Below are 18,169 nucleotides of genomic sequence, written 5' to 3' on the forward strand. Positions count from 1 at the left end.
CAAAGAAATCCGAATTCAGAGCAGGCTTACTGTTGAATCATTCATGGCAAATTTGTATTCTTCTGCTAAAGTATGACTGATAACATGTTTTGCAAAAGATAGGTAAAAGATTTTGCAGAAATACGAACGTTGAAATAGCATATTGAAAAAGATAAATGATAAAGAGAGGCACAAATACACCATGCGCAAATCAGCCATCTTCCTCTGCTTGAAGAATGCCACCTCTAATGGATCTGACACCATAGTTTTAAACGGGATGGAAATTAAGATGATGCTTTAATTAAAAAAACTAATGACCCTTGCATCAGTCGGATTTAAGAAATGAATTACGGGTGAATGAACAAATTAACCTCCTATTCTCCATTTCGCAAATCAGATCGCGGAATAAAAAGTGCAGAGTTCCATGTTGATTTTCTTGTCTTGGAATCTTTAGTGTGATGTCTTTGCTAGGCTTCTTGGAATACAATCAGTGTCAGAGGTGAAATCAGGCAACAAAGTCTCAGTTACGACACTGGATATGGTGTAGCTGTAACAATCACGCCACATTCACTTAATCGGAATCTGAGTCTGAGCTCAAGGAAAGGTATTCCATATGCTGACAAGCTCTCACTCAAACTCTGCAAGTTCAAAGAACTCAAACCTGATGATCAATATGGTCCCAAAGATACAATAACTTAAATCAGATGAAAGCATATAGTCAATTGAGTCTGACTGACATGTACTGTAGGATAGACCATGAATTAAAATATGTATGAGAGCAAGGTGCAGTTGATTAAAAAGTTGTCAAGCAAAGATATTCACATACTGTAGATGACTCAATACAGGACCAGCACTGATCTTGAGACGCCCGCGGGAGTGTTTCTGCAGTTAGCTGAACAGCAGGTGTTGGAAATGGACAGATGTCATGACTCTCTGTCACCCACTTTGTGGTGAGTCACACATGTCCTCAATAGAAGAAATGTCTTGTGCCGTGAAAAGCTGAGGAACCTAGTTGTCTTAGGATTTGATTTATCTCAGCTTTTGACAGCTACAGTATGACACTGCAATGTTGCAACTAAGCATTTGAATAAATCAAGAACTGACATCTTGTTCATATTTATTCAAGGAGTAAAATTTAACCACAAAGTTGTCCTTCAGGATTTATCAACATATATGTATGCATGGGTAAACTTTGGGCATAATGGTGATTTAGAAATTCCTTGTTACTTGCAAGTTTTATAATTCATTTAGCAACATACAGTATTTTACAGAATATATACTGTAAGGCATAAAACCTAGCTCAAAGGCAATGTGCACTGCCTCAGAGTTTTTTTCTTTTTCTGTGTATTTGGTCTCATTATTGCTTACTGTTTATTAATACAAAACACAAAAACTCAAATTCATTGCTGTTTGAAAGTTTATTGCTTTATTTTATTGTATATTTCACTCTTCCCCCTTCTTTAACAATATCTTCTTTAAAATAATCAGCAGAAGGCAGTGTGACTTAATATCTTCGCTATCTTTTTAAAATTGCAATTATATAAAATTCAAAATCAAAGTAAATAAAAAACAAGAGAGAAAGCTATGATTAATGATTTAAACATGTTTTGAAACCCCTCTTAAAACACTTCCCATATAACAGCATTCTGAAACTAAAGATTTAATTTGTTATTGCTCTGCCCACTGTTTCACCCAGAGAAATTTGTTCCTCTTGACAAGTTGCTATAGAGTGACTCAATAGAGGCATTAGACAGATGATCGTAATAGGCTTTCATCCAAGAGATTTATAAAGGCAGCTGAATTTCTTTTGCATTGTCAATTAGCAAAACTTTCTTTTGAGTATTGAAATGCCAAGTGAAATTGCACCTATCAAAATGGCAAATCCTTTTATCACGCTTTCTCCAATGGTCTTCCTAAACGACTTTCTATTTGGGGTATTGTCTGTTTTGTTCATGAAACTGACAATCACAGTTTCCAGAGTACTGAATTATATCTTGTGGTGTTCACGTACAGATTTTTCCCTGCACAGCTTAGACTGTTCTTTTCTCTTCCTTGCAGCTGATGGGACTTTCATTTCTGCGCTTGGTTTGTGATTGACCTAATGTGTCACAGATAATTAAGATTTCAGTGTTGGTCTAATGACCAAGGCGATGTGAGACTTGAAATAAAAGGAACAATAATTAGTTATAGGTTTGTTTAGTAGCTGAAAACATAAATAAAGATTAAACTACAGAAGATGGTATTGTAGTGGCCATAAAAGCTGGGAGGGCTTTTCAATCTGAAGCAGCATTGCACTGAAAAAATAACAGAGATAAAGATAAACAGGAGAAACTGGAAACCAAATCTTAAATATTTATCTTTATGGACTCTCCAGCTTTTTACTTCAAAACACCAATAGACATTATCCATTGGAGCCAGCAACACAAACTATACTAACTGTACTAGCTGAATCCGTTCAAGGATGGGCAATAACCACTGTCTCAGCTTTGCCAAATCCACTCTCATTTTCCTGAAGCACATTGGGATTGTCAATGTCTTAGGTGCTTGACCTGCTGTCTGCCTTCGTGACATCTGACCTGAGACCAGCTCCAACCACAGGGAACTTCTGCCTGCCTAACCTCCATGTCATGTGGCAGTAACCCAGAGCTCAAACAGGAAGATAAATCCTGAAATCCTGCAAGGAATAACCCAAGTTAGCCTGTTTATGAGTACCAAGTGGTCATATGGCATTCTGCATGCCAATACAGGTGCAATTAAATGGGAAATACAGGGGTCACTCTCTTTGAACCCAGAAAATGGTTAAGCAGAGGAACCTCTAAAACAGAAGGACATTACTCTGCCATGTAACCCAGAGCAGCATGACTGCACCTCAGTGGCACCTCTGACAAGGGTGACCATGTCCATTAAGAAAGCCTCAGAGGTCTGCCTGGAATGGAAACAGAGGAGAAAAACATCATTAATTAACAAGCAAAAGGTGTAGAATGAAACAATTGGCATGGGTTCCAAGTGTGCTGGGTAATTGGGTGAATCCTCTAAAGAGCAGAGGCAGTGTGCATCACAGAAATATTAACCCTTGCACAACATCACAAGCTGTCCACATAAACAGAAGCCCATAAAAAGAATAATAATGTTGCCCTTGTGTGGTGAACGTGTGGGCCAGCACATTCTCATTCATCCGCATTGGTTTTCCTTTCAGGTTCACAAGACTACAGAAATGACCCTCTACACTTGCACACCTGTGTGTCCGTGATGCCTGACTGCTGCTGTTTTACCCTGCATGAGGAAAAAAAAAGAGTAAAATCTGATGCTGGTGCACTATAATGAAGCAATGTTTTTCTGCCATAGACAGAGAAGAAATGAGTAAAACTTTCGGGAGATGAAAAACATGCTTCAAAATTCTTTTTTTCTCAGGCATTTAAAACAGTACCATCCTTCCCTTTCAGAAATTACTCTGCTTGGAAGGTGCACAGTGGTGGAATGTTTACAGAAATACAGCCATGCAATGCCAGTATGCATTTGCTATGACCTTTGACTGTCGTGCTGAATTACACATTCTACCTTGAAGGTTTTTAATGCTATTATAAAGGAGATAATTGTTAATTTAGACGTGCATTTGCAGTGGTTTTATGTGTTTTGGTTGGCAGAGCTCAGTGCTGAAATGTAAGCCTAGCAAGTTCATGCTGTGCGCCAGTAAAAATAGCACCTTGTCTGTAGGCTATTTTGTCACAATAAAAGCTGCAATTGCAGGGCACTCTGTGCATTTCTAATGAGGAATTATTACATTCACTTTACTGCTCTAAACAATGACATTCAAAATGTCATTTTTTGGAACAACTTCTGTCTGTTCAAATGCATATTCACAGCATCATTAAGTCTTATAAAAGGCAATGCAAAAGCTTTGAAAACAGAACATTTTCAAATAAATTATTAGTTATGGAATTGCGTGCGTTGGTTCAGTGATTTTCAGGTGTCACTTTACTTATTCTTTGCAGGTTCCAGAGTTCTCCAATGATGTACATTTTTAATGTTAATGCCAAGAATTAATGCATAGGCAGAAGACTATAGTATCTATCATATGCTTTACTTCTATGATAAACTAGAGCCCTCCAGAAGGAAGGATGTGCCCTTTGACATTGACTGGCATTATCTTGGAAAGTATAGACAGTACAGGCCAGACTGAGGGCTTGAAATCAACGTAATACCTTGTGTTTAGTCATATTCATAGTTGATTCACCAGATTCATTCTGGGAAAAAAATGTTGTACCACAATTTCACAAAATGTGACTTATTTAGAACAGTACAACTATTTTTACAAGCCTGTACATACACTTTATTGCTGCATAAATACATTCAAGGCATTTAAAATGATATATTTAAAAAGTATATTTGGCCAAACAGTTTGCCATAACAAATATAAAGATGAACTCAGAGTAGAGAGTGCATTTCTGTTGTCTTTTCATGTGAAGCCCCAGCAAAAAGTTTTGTGGTTAGACAAAACTAAAATTGGAACTGTTTGGTCTAAATGCACAGCCTTACCTCTGATGCAAACCCAATAGTGCCTCATTCAGTCGACACCAGCCTTACTGTCAAGTATGGTGGTGGCAGCATTATGTTTTAGTTTTGCGTCCCATCAGCAGAAGCAAAGTACTGGCAAATCAAAGAGCAAAACTTGCTTCGGACTTGAAACTGGGACAATAATTTATCTTTCGGTAGAACAAGGTACCAGGACAAAGTTACAAGTTACAAAGTTACACCTATTCATACACACACCTGAAAAAACTGGGGACAGTAATTTCAGCAAAAGGTACTTCCACCAAATTCTGAGCTAGGAGTTCTGTGAAATCTGAATATGTAATTAATTTTTTTTTCTTTTGAGTTTTTAATGACATTTACTTTATCTTATTTTACCCTTAGAAACTCTTCACTTTGACCTTTTAAAATGTCTGTAAAATATTACAAATATTAAAATAAAAATGGGTATGTATTATTTTGTCATTTGCATAGAGAGGGTCTTAATACCTTTGCAAGGGGCTGTATCTGTGGGTTGGGGTTCTCTGTGCTTTAGTTAAAGAAGAGCAAAACCATATAAAAGGTACAGTGTTTCCTCTAGGCATTTAATCACTCAAGATACAGGCAAGATTTAACAATTCCAGCCTTAAAGTGGTCACATAGCCTTGTGCATATTTTTGTTATGATATAAAAAACATTTAATCCTTAGATACTTTTGAAAAGAAATAGGAAAAGTAAGTTATTCTCAGTTGCTGGCGACATTTTCATTTCTAATTATTGCGTTTCACTTCTAAAATATTCACTACCCATTATCTAACACTGTAACAACAGCTAAGAGAGCAGCTTGTGCTTGAGAGCTTTAGCACACAATCAATAAATCAACCGTCCCTTCTTAAAGACACAGTCTAATTCCTATAATCTGCACGGTGCTAGTTCCTTTCCTTCCCATATGCTACAAATCCTCACTATCGTCAGCTGAAAGCAGCTTTTCAATGAACTTGTAACTGCCTTTTCATGCCAGCTGAATGCGGCATGGTGGTTTCAGTCAGCAGTTAATTCCGAGCAGGTGCTGTATTGGAGGGGCTCTGTGGTGCTGTTTTGGGGCTGGATTGCTTGCTGTCCCACACAAGGGGAATCTAACACTTGCAGACCCCAGCTGGCCACCAGCTACACCGCAGCCTTGCCAGAGGGAAGCAATAAAGCCAACATGAACTCTAGGGAGTGTTTAGGCCTTGTCACCCTATTGTGACTCTAATGGTCCCCCCACATTCACTGCCTCCACTCAGCATTCATGACCAGCCATTACTGAGTAGCGCAACCAATTGCTTCATTATGCCTGTTGCAGTAAAAGCTGGAAGAGGTTGATGAAAATTCATCACAACCCCCCCATCACCACAACACTCTCTGATTCTGTTTGAATGATTTCACAGTCACTGATCTTTCAAGCTTTTTTATGCATACCTCTGCACACAGTATCAGAGCTCCATTTTGTCACACTACACTATTACATATTTGCTGATGATAACTGTGACTGAGAGAGGCATTTATCTGAACAGGGCTCCACTAATACTGCAGTTCCAGGACTCTAAACACAGGTGCCAATATTGGCAGTTCTTTTTTTTTTAATTTTGTGACTTTTTGATCAAAATTCTCTTTCTGCAGATTTTATATATAGGAAAAAAAAACTCCAAGACTGAAGTACCATTTTGTTTCCAAAGTATAGCAGTACAAAAACTGCTTCTGCGCTTTTAAAGCTCACTTAGATGTTCACTGTAGATACAACCTAAAAATATCTAGGGAAGTTGTTTCGGTCACAGAATTCAGTTTAGTTGCACATCTCTATTCATCACTAGAAAAATGCAGGTGGCTGACACAGTTTTAGCAGTGATTTAGTCCATGAAAAACAGTCTAATGCATTGTCATTACCTAGAGCAGAACATAAAAGAGGGCAGTGTTAGAAATAAGCAGTCCTATACAATATTAGGAAATGTCTGGCTACAGCACCATATAACAGTAGTGTGTTGCTATTGCAGATCAATTAAAGATATCAGGTCTTGAGGCTGTCTTTTCCATTACTACCTACAGTAGTTAAGATACGAATTGTCAATAAAGGTGAAAGGATACAATCAATTAATGGTAAATGCAGGGTAATGTGTTTTGCATGACTGCATAATGGTTAACAGACAATAAGATTACCTATCAATTACCAACAAGACTTCAAGTCAATAAACTTAACGTGTTAATGTGGTATAATCAAGACTGGAATGTTGTATCATTCTGTAACAGTAGAAAAAGCTACGGCTCTGCTTTATGTGGACATATTCTAAGCAGTCCAATGATGTGCTTTTTCAATTAAATATAGAAAACGGCATAAAATCATAAGTTTTAAACTAAGTTTAAATTTCTGGTCTGAGGGTGTAAATGATCTAAATGTTGCTTCAAAAGATCTTTCCCAATCCCAAAAAGAATTAAACTCACCAAAGGTCAAAATTAATTTGTTACCATAATATAGTATATAGTCTACTGAGTATATAACATGTTAACTTTACTCAAATGTGCCTTTATTGACTTGATAAAGACCTTTTCTTTGAAGGAGCAGAAGATGAATACTTAACATTGATATCATTTTAAAAATGGGTGATTTATTTCCTAAGTTTTGGGCAATATTTGAATATAATGATAGTAAATCCTAATACGATATCTCTGTTGGAGCACATGAAATAGACTTAGCCGTTTTATGAGATAATGACTTTCTTCAACTTACGAGTGGGAGTAAAGTCAGGTTGTCAAAGCGTTATTGATTTGGAAGTTGATTTTGCATCACTTTGAAGTCAGATTGGTCTCTAGGTACTTTCATTAGAAGAGCCCAAAGCCAATTAAGGAAAATCCCTTTGTGTCGAAAGTTTTATTGCATTGACCTGTCTCCCAGTGTCAAGCTGAGTTCAAAAGCTCAGTAAAGTCAACTATATTACCAGGGGGACAGTACTGAGAAGCAATGTCTCATGTATGTAAACAGCTCTTTGTACTTGAGCGTGAAATGTTTCATGCAGAGAATGTGGATTTCCTATATTTTGAACTGAAATAAAATAAAAATAGCAGATAATCTTCTCATAACTTTTTTTAATTACATTTCTGCTCTTAAGATGATCAGTGAATAACCATAAATAACTAATTTATATGTAGAATTATTTGGAGAGAGGTTTATATGATTATCTAGCATATTATTATTCAGAAAAATAAAAATAAGAAAAAATAAAAAATAAGAAAGAAATGCATAGTGCATTTCAGGGCACGTATCAAAACTTCACTGACTTTATAATAGTGGTGTACAAGGCCATGTCAATGTCTTCAGAATCTTTCATTCCTATTAAACTCTTTGTACTTTGTAACTGTACTTGAAGAAAAGAAGATTGTTATCCGGGTCAGTTTCAACTGTAACTAAGATTGGGAGCTGTACCCACACTGTACTTAAACACTGACTGGAGAACTGCAAATCAAAATTCAGATATGAAAACAACAGTTAGAGTAAAAATCGAAAAATACTTGCAACACAAGGGCATTTTAGAAAACTGCCTAGAGTTCTCTTAACCAGCAATAAGGACAGCTGATGCCAAAAAAGCATATCACACAAAGTGCTGTGCTTAGAGTTCCAGAAAGTTATTGATAAGGTCCCTTATAAGAAGTTAATCCTCAAATTAAAAGCCATAGAAATCCAAGGAAATGTATGGACATTGATCCAGAACTGCTTAATGAACACGAAACAGGGCACTATCTTAAAGGGCATAACCTGTAATGTAAGCAGTGAGTAGCGCAGGGATCAATTTTAGTCCAGTTTCCTGACTCAACGCTTTAGGTTTTGGTATAGCTAAAAAACTGTTGCAGATGATACAATAATAGAAATAATCTTAATTTTATATAAAATAAGTGGTACATAATCCTAAGGCATTTTACAATAAAACCATCAGAAAAAAAACATCAATACTCAATTCTAAAAAAGCAAATTAAGCAGAAATAAAAGTGAGTTCTAGGACAAAATACAAAAGTACTGACCAACCTTCAAGATATGATATAGTCTGGAAGATCATTGCAGTGTCCTGGAGCAACAGACCTGTCTCCCATGTCTGAGAATTGTTCAGTTTCATACTGAGAACTGAAAGAAAATCAGAGTTCAAAGAGCACAGACAGAATTCAGTAATTTAGTCAAATTCTACTAAAGACAATATAAAGGATAGCAGTACTTAGTACTTTGGAGTTAACTTGATTTGCTGAAATAATGACAGCAGTAGCCGAAGATCAGTACTGTCACAGCCCCCATCACTTACAGTATGAGGAATGAACCAGGGAGGCAGCTAGAAGCTACTTCACAACCTAAACACAACGTTATATAAAGTATATAAAGGGATGTTATGTTCACAATTTACAATGAACAAGTAAGATTTAATTTAGAATACTGTTTTCAGTTTTCATCACCATGCAGCAAGAATGGTATTGTCACCACCCCGGGCATGGGCTCTTCACCCCACTGCCCTCAGGCAAGAGATATAAGAGCATACAGACACTTACCACTAGATTCTTCAATAGCTTCTATCCACAAGCAGTGAGATTGGCGAAAACATTTAGCCATCCCCCTCGGACCACACCCACACCATCACCATCTACCTCATTATGATTTCTTATCTATTGCACATCTCCAGTCATTGTTTACACATCTGTATTGTTAACATTCAAACTATCTAGATGTTTACTTGTACATTGTCTACTGTTTGTTTGTATATTGTCTGGATGCACTGTTTGCACTTTGTTTTGTTTTTTTTACAATCAAGAGACTTTCTGTAAGTAAGAATTCCATTGTACCAGTACCGGTTACATATGGCAATAAAGTTCAAGTTCATTGTAACAGTTGAAGGAGTTCAAAGAAGAGCTGCCAGAAATGCAGGCTTGAAGGTTGTCCACTGGACAGATCCAGGGGTATTTTAACCCCTCCAGTGTGTATATTTCTCCTGAAGTATTCTTCGGGTATTCCGACTCTACTACCAATTTTAAGAGGCAATGATCTTGCTTTAGCATCTACTGCTGTTGAACCATCACCATCACAGCCTTTAGCTGCCCTTAAGGTGATACTCCCATAGGTTCAGACTGAATGAGTGATCCTGCACAATGGGAAAGGATTGCTTATCGAATATTGAGATGACACACCAGAGACACTACTCGTGCTAGCATATCACTTCATTGTTTGACTAAGTAAAAAAAACCAACGCGCTCATGAGAGATCCCTGTCTAGCAAGAGTAGAAACCAAAAATAACAAACAGGAAAACAGCCTAAAATAACCCTCTAACTCAACAAATACCTCATAGAGGGAACTGTGCTCCAGGCTGAGGAGCTTGGCTACTGGGATGCGAGAGAAAGGTTTAAATCGATGGAATCACAGCTGCACTGAGTGGAGCAGTGCTAACGAGGGGGCCCTGCTGCAGCTGTGCCTGATCATCACAGCTGGGGTGCAGTTGTCCTATCACACACAGTCCCCTTCTTAAAAAGGGCCTGGGACTGAAAATAATTCCTTGACTTACAGCATTCTGCTAATTTGTGTTTCTTATACTCTGTAGCTCTGTTGCTGTGGTTGTCAATCAACAGTGCAAACACAATTCTGTGATCATTTAGACTGGACACCAAAACATACTGGATGGACAATTTTCGGTATTTAAGTGGTTTTTGTTTTCCTTTCTGTGGCCATGTGGGATATAATTGCTTTTTTAAAAAAATAATCAGACTGCAACTAAATTTAATGCACACCCATCCCAAACATTAAACAAGTACCTCACAGGACAACAAAATACGTGTTTAGCCTAAAGTTATGTTACCTTTGCAAACTGTGGGGGATTAACATACAAAAGCGCTGAATATTTTACAATGTACAAGCCAGAAAACATACAGCACACACAGAAATTGGCAATCTGACAAATTACATCAAAACTGGCTGAAACATGATCTGTCATTAAATTGTGAATCGTCAGACAAGCGCGCCAGTACGTCAGGTATAATGGAACTTGTTGAGCTGCATGTCAACATTCTCCAGCTGTTTAATCATCCCGGAGAAGGACCACCTCTTGTTGTGTCTGAGACGTATCGTTTCGAATTTGTGTCGAAGAAGTGCTCAAGGTAAACGTGATGAAGATTAAAAAATAATGCGGCGAGCTCCCAATTGCTTTGAAAATATTCCACATATGTGCTAATTAGCGATTCTGTCTGAAAATATTCCCATAATGCAGCCAAGGTGGCACAGGCTGGAATAAATAATGCAGATGCCCCCCGGCACTGTCACGAACACCGCAATCAAGGAGGTGCGCGTGTGATTTCAGGGAGACTCTCCAAGAGCACCATCGCAAAATGAAATATTAATGATGTTAAACTGCAGTAAACAAACCTGTCGACTGGTTCGGCTCCCCTCTCTACACCACTCTTGGTATCGCTGCACCTTGCCCGTTCACACGCACAATTTAGTCTTGAACATTTAAGCTTAATTGGCTCATTGACATTAAAATCACAGCCCTCAAAAAAACAACAACACAGAAAAATGGGCTTTACTGCAGGAGAGTGTGTGTCTGTACAGTATGTGGGTGTATCTAAGGGAGTCTGCATGTCCCATTTTTGGGGCAAGACAAAAAACAACTTTGATTTAATTGTTTTGCATAAATGTTAATGCATCTATCAGACGATTAGCGATTATTACATTCAATCTGATAATGTCCGAGGGTGACTTCATGAACACTTGACATTTTAAAACAATCAAATGGTTTCATGAAAAAGGAAGGTTCTTGCAAGACATCTGCTAGCAATGGGTCAGTTAAAAATTAGTTGTCTAACACAAAAGTTGACAACCATCTAAAAATAAAACATTTTTCTTGCATTATCTCATTTTCTTACCATTTTTCTAAATTAATACAATACAAAGATTTACCTTTTTCTTTTAATCTATAATTAAGGGATTCAAAACATATAAATCAGTGCCTTTGATTAAAACGCCTTCTTTTGCATTTACAAAAATGAAGCTTCATTATGACTACTGAATTAGCAGTGTCAACAAAGTCTTGCCAAAAATAAATAGAGATGTTTTAGAATGTTGAATAATTTCACATATCAGAAAGGAATTTTGCCTGTAATTAACCGCAGTCAGATAAACAGTAATTGGCAAAAGTAGTCATAAAAACATCGGTTCTATGACCAAGCTTTACCATATATGGAGAGGTGCATGTCTCAGCCAAAACTTATAAGAGATTTTGAATGCCTCTGAACAGAGTCTCTATAACACCATTCTTAAACTCATTACAGCTAGTAAAGATGGCTCAGGGAGAAAGGTGATTGGCATTTATAGATTACAGAACATCAAAATAAATATGTGAAGAAAGACCTGTTTCCCTGAATCCGTCCATTGAACTGGAAAGCTATTCAGGACAGGCTTTAGAGGATTGCCTGAACACGACTGGAAGCAAAGGAGAATAAGAGTATTTTCACTCCAGCACTGCACACATATCTGCCCACTGCTTCTTGTGTAGTGCATCAAAAGCCAAGGACATTACATTTTCACAGCCGCTACCAGTTCAGGAGAGTCCATTTTTATGAACTGTCAAGTATTCTGTTAGTGTTTGAGAAGTGAATAAATAAATAAAAATGCCTTCAACACAATGACATTGGGTCCCCCCAGGGAGCTCTGAGAGTTTGTGGGGAGGTATCTGCAGCAAAATCAGTCTCTGGGGTACAATTATTCATTGGAGGCACTGAAGTGATGATTTATGTGCTTGGCAAGATGGTTCTGTAAATAGTAACCTCTGCTGTAAATTTCGGTCTATTAGAGTTGGATCTATCACCTGTAACCTCCATTGTAAAAGGAAGAGCTGGGGATATTGCTGTCAATTCCAGATATTCTGTGTTCATAGCATTCCCTACCCTATCCACCCTCTCGTCCTCCCCCCAGGTCTCTTTTCAGAAAACATTGCAATGCTTGTAACCATTTGTATGCGGCTGGTTTCTTTTTCCACACTGCTTCTGTTTTATAATTCAGGGAGCTGAAAAAAAAAACAATGTGCTCTGCAGGTTTTTACGATCCCTTAAACTCTCAAATTCTATGTGATTTGGGTGTAGCTTATTTACAATGGGAGTACTGTACATGCTGATCTGAGCGGTTAATGTCTGCGGTCATCCTGTGTGTCTGTCTGACATGACCCTAAGTGAAGCAATGTTTTATTTTTCTCTACTTCAAATAATGAAGCAATTAGAAAAGTAAACACTGCTGATCTAAAACTGGCCTGCACCCCAAGTACTAAACCTCAACACAAAATAAATGTCAATGCGATATTTTATGCATGTATCATTTACCTTGCTGAGGAGACAGACAGACTGAATATCAAGTACAAACTCTTTGTTCTGCCGTCTTGCCATAAGTAGAAAAATTAGAGTAGGGGTCACAAGTCCTGCTGAATGAGGTTTGGTCAAGCCAGACAACAGTTTTCATCACCCAGCTCTGAGTTCCAGTTCAAGTAATATCACCTCTCTAACCAGAAGGAATGAAAACTTGTGACACTGTGAGTTGCCACCAATAGTCAGAAGAGTCAGACTAAGCCTGCTTTTGTGTAAAAAAAGAAGCTCATTCCAGAATATGTGAATGAATGATGCAATACATGCAAATGCCTTTCTTTGCTTTATTTTTTTGTTAAAGTCTTCACCATGGAATTCAGACAGGCTCTTTTCCAAACACAAGTACTCACACTTTATGTCAAGAGCTAGAAAAAAAATATTATTTTTTAAAGGACTTGTAGATGCCAGGAATCAAATGTTTCAGGCTCCACTTTTGTTTTATTATCTTTTTTTTAATTATGAGCAACGTTCGCATTCCGAAGCACAATTCTGAATGATTTATGAACACATGAATGCATCTGTCTCAGCAGCCTAACCACAATGTGGTTCTGTAGCACTGGCCAGATGACATCACTGACCTTGTTCCTGAGCACTGGAGTGTGCCTGACCATGTGATTCATATTTCAGATACATACACTCTCAGGTATGTTCATTTTTTGACAATGACAAAGAAGCTTCCTGCAAGAAAACAACAAAAAAATGTCGGCCATTCCAAATCCAGGTTTTTCTCTGCTTTTTACTGAAGATAATTTACACAACATACTGTAACTATAATCAAATTGCACAAAATACTAACCAATGCCCCAGTGTGGTGAACGTGGACAACATCCTGCAGGAGGTACTGTCCTTCAGATGAGACTTTCAGATATGGTCCAGACTACTTGAGCATTAAACACTGCATGATATTGTTCAAAATTGCAGTAAGCTTGGTGTCCTTGCTAAATTATGCTGTGGGATTGTAAAATCAAGCCTCCCTAAAGTCTCCTTTTCATTAAGTTGTTGGAGCATTTTCTCATTTCTGCATCTCATATGTATTGAAATACAATTAAACAACAATGCCACAACATTTTTTATTATTATTATTATACCATATTTTGTATTTTGTATAGAAACAATGAATCCTACTACTAATCATATAGGAGAAACATATAAAAGCTGAATTCAGTATTTATTTTACTTTCTAATTCAACTGAACAACGCTACAGTATAACACCAATCTGATATTTACAGTTTTGGCATTGAAAATTGTGTTCGTAGGCATGACTAAATGGTTTCATTTAAAATATTATAGTTTATATCTATAAACTCTATTAATCATCAATTTTTGATGTTAAGCAAATTAATTTTATCTATTTGCTGATGGTTTGCTTTTTATTTTTTGTGAGGAAAATTTGTATGCCTCAAAACACTGGCCTATATTAATGATACTCTATCAGCAAGACATACTGACAAAGAATTACAAAGCATGCCACTCATGAAGGTTTTAAAAACCCTTTAGTAGCTTTGAAATGCTTTTTTCAAAGGTACTGTAGCATGTTTTCATAAAAATTTTATTTTGACTGCACTGTACTTGCTCTGTGAAGTCAAGAGAATTATTTAAATGGCTGAGCAAGAGAGCATTGATGATGCCCTTTCAAAGTTTCATCATACTGTAGATCACAGGGCAAAATCACTAGTAAGAAGCACAACACCAAATAAATGTGCAAAGTGCTTCAACGCTTGAATTAAGGGGAGATTTCAAGTAGGTCAGGTTGAGAAAGTCCAAAATGACATCGGAGTTAAATCATTTGCTCTTACATGCAGTGCCATGGTATCTTTAATGACCAGGCAAGATCTATCCCAGTATTGAATGAGCCTGGCCTTGCTTTGCTTCTGAGATCCAAACAGTTCAAGCCTCAAAGAACAGTATTTTCCTCATTCAGTAACCTTTTTATTAGCGTATTTCTGTCTTATTATATTTGACTATTTAAATATACTTAGCTATAAGAGGGTAATTTATATATAGTGTAAACTCCAATGAATCTAGAGCTGTATAAGTGATAATGATAATAAAACTTTAATGCTTTTCTTAGTTTAGTGTTACTGTAACTGTAAAAAAGCAAAACAGCAGAGCATGTGATGGATATCACAGGCAACAGCTGACCCAACACAACAGTACGTTCTTTCCTGACTAGTGCTGCATAGCAGGGATGTTATTTTACAAGTCAAAGTGAAAGGTTTTCCTTTTTGTTTCAAATGAAGCCAGACCCAAATCTGATGCCGTCTAAAGCAGAGACCCCCGGCATCGAGGGCTAGAGTCCTGCAGCTTTTACTGGCACTTTTCAATCAGTAGCTGATTAAGGCCTGGAGAAACAGGTGGCATCACTTCTCATCCAAATAATTAGTTCAATTAAGTAATTGAGATCAGAACTGGAATGGAAACCAGAGGGGCCTCTGGGTGTTGAAGCCTGGAGTTGCCCATCAGTGGTATAGAGTGTAAAATTAAAAATCGTTGCATTTGTTGTTTTATTCATTTCATTGCTTCTCCATCCCAGGTAATAGACATACAGTACTGTAACTGCACTCTTGTCAGGTGCCTGCAGAGGCAGGCTACTCATGGTTGATCTTTTTTTTATTTAATTTGTTCAGGATGGTTAAGAAATCGGCAGGACATACATCTCTGGTTTGTTAATTTGAAATTGCTTGAAGTACTCACACGACGAAATTTCAAATACTGTACAGTACATGTGTCTTCTCTTAGTTCTGTTGAGTAAACTGTGTACAAATAGGCTTTAATACAGAATAAACTGCTGACATAACAAACAAACCGCAAACCCTTGAGTGAGCAGTTGTTATTATATTAATTTACTGCACTTTACAGCAAATAGTCTAATACAGGAATCTTCAACCCTAGACCTTGTAGAGCCCCAATCCAGCTGGTTTTTGTACTTCACCAGTAAATCGCCAGTTTCTAAAGGTAGGAAACAATACCATTGTGATCAATTAAATAGATAGTTTGTTAGATTTAGTGTTTAAAAGATCATTTAGACATCTGAGTACCCTTTGGCCCTCTAGGAATAGAGTCCTATTAATTGAACACATAATTTGCTTGGTTCATCAATAACGTAAAGCATTGACAATTTTTAAGAGATCCTCGACCTGAGGTCCACTGAGAATTCCTTTTCATCCATCCATTTTCTAACTGGTTTATCCAATACAGGGTCGCTGGGGAGCCAGAGGCTATCCTGGCCAGCAACGGGAGCAAGACAGGATACACCCTGGACAGGACACCAGTCCATCACAATCGGACAGACACAAACTCACACACACTCACAACAGGGACAGCTTTCCCAGAAGACAATTAACCTACCAGTATGTCTTTGGAATGTGGGTAGAAACCAGAGCACCCAGCAAAAACCAACAAACAAGGGGAGAACATACAAACTCAACGCAGATAACACCCCAAATCCAGAACTGAACCCAGGGCCCCAGAACTGCAAAGCGACAATGGTCATCACTGCACCACCAGGCTGCCAAATTTCATATTTAATCTTTGATAATGATACCAGTTCTTTAAAGACTGCACAGGACCTACTGTATACTAATAAAAGGAAAATCAATTGTTATGTGATCTTTTACATTGCTTAAAAAAATAAGATAGTAATGTTAGTCTGTTTTGTGATTACATTTATTCCTGAGAAGATATTGAGAAGATATCTGAAATGGAATCACTGAACTAGACAGAAAGATAATTCGATTCCTTTCATGGTAAATTACTAATCACATTCTAGAAAAAACAGCAACTGAATAAGAACCTCGGTCTTTAAAGATCCTTCTAATGAAAAAATGAGTGACTTGTTCTCTGTCACTATCCTGGCAAGGTGGAAATGAAGGACAGAGAGGTTTTACAACATATCACGACTTTCCTGATGACCCCCCAGCTCATATAAAATGATATTTTATAATGGATGTATGACATTTGGCTAAAGCAGACCAGACACAAAAACTCAGCACCTGGCAACACAGCCTGATGTCAATTGATGGATTAGAACTAATAATCTGCTTCTCACCTTTGATTAAATATTACATAACTTAATCCCCCTGTCTTTTACTACACTGCTGTGCTACTGGACATGGAAAAAGATTTATGAACAAAGTGAAAGGTGTGACTGAAGAGCCCTGTCTTTTTTCATTCTCTGCAATCCCAGAATCTATGCCTAGTTCACATATTTCAATGATACAATAGAAGCAAGGAGTACCTCTTGACAATAATATAAATATATAATATAATATAAATATAATATAAAAATATAAAACAGACAATAATATAAAGGGAAAGTTTGAATTTAACCATTTTGCAACTGGGATAAAAAATGTTTTTTTTTGTAATCCTTACCATGAAACTGACACCTTGGTAATTGGAATGTCAGCACCCAGATGTTATCATCAGCTCATTAAATATTATGACCACATAAATTCTTGAATTAATAAATGTTTTAAAAATGGAAAAATTCAAAATGTATGGAATATGTCTTGTTCCACTTCCAAGTCAAAAGCTCTCCTGCATTTAGTCATGATTTTTAAATCACATTTTGTGGAAAATGAACATCTTACTCAGTTTACTCAGGCCAGAGTTTCAGTCCTGGAAGCTGCCTTTTGTGTTTTCATTAAAGACAACACAGTAATAGGGTTTTGTACGAAACTACATTCACTAAAGAATAACAATATTTTGCTACCATTTTAAAGAACATTTTCTCCAACAATGTACTTAATGTACTGTAATCCAGCATAAAGTTATTTAAATGATGTGCCAAACAAAAAATGAAACTATATTGTCTCACTCTATAAAACTATAAAATAAAGTTCCACCCACAATTATGTTAAAACAAACAAGAGTGACAGATGATCTTTTTCCTTTATTACTGTACATTGCAGTCTAACTTTGGTGTCTTCAGTGTCTTGTCTGGGGTCTATAGCAAGCCAAATAATCATTTTGCGATATCTCTAAATTATTTTAAAAGTTAAGGACATCTACAAAGAATTACAGAAATCTTGGAATATTATATCTTTATATATAATAATGTCATATATTTAAGTTAAAATCAAAGATATCTGCAACTGTATTATATATACCTGTATATATCTTTCAAATAATGTGTTATAAATTATATTTTTAAACAAATTATCAATGTTCTCCCCTGGAAATTGAATAGCTTAAACAACTAGCCTGGGGAAATGACCCCCTCACCTACATTATGGATACCAGAAAAAGAAGCTCCCTGGTGACTAAAA

General features: G+C 36.9%; 1 long non-coding RNA gene across 1 annotated transcript; it reads right to left on the reverse strand.

Moving 5' to 3' along the window:
• Window positions 1-1,472: 1,472 nt before the first annotated feature.
• LOC148650973 (uncharacterized) lies at window positions 1,473-11,031 on the reverse strand. Its single transcript, XR_015925518.1, has 3 exons — window positions 10,911-11,031; window positions 8,543-8,638; window positions 1,473-2,905 (listed from the first exon to the last, which is right to left on the reverse strand). It is a non-coding gene; the product is annotated as an uncharacterized LOC148650973 (long non-coding RNA).
• Window positions 11,032-18,169: the final 7,138 nt, after the last annotated feature.

This window comes from Lepisosteus platostomus, chromosome 12, assembly GCF_059453375.1.
Source record: "Lepisosteus platostomus isolate fLepPlt1 chromosome 12, fLepPlt1.hap1, whole genome shotgun sequence".
Lineage (NCBI taxonomy): Eukaryota > Metazoa > Chordata > Actinopteri > Semionotiformes > Lepisosteidae > Lepisosteus > Lepisosteus platostomus.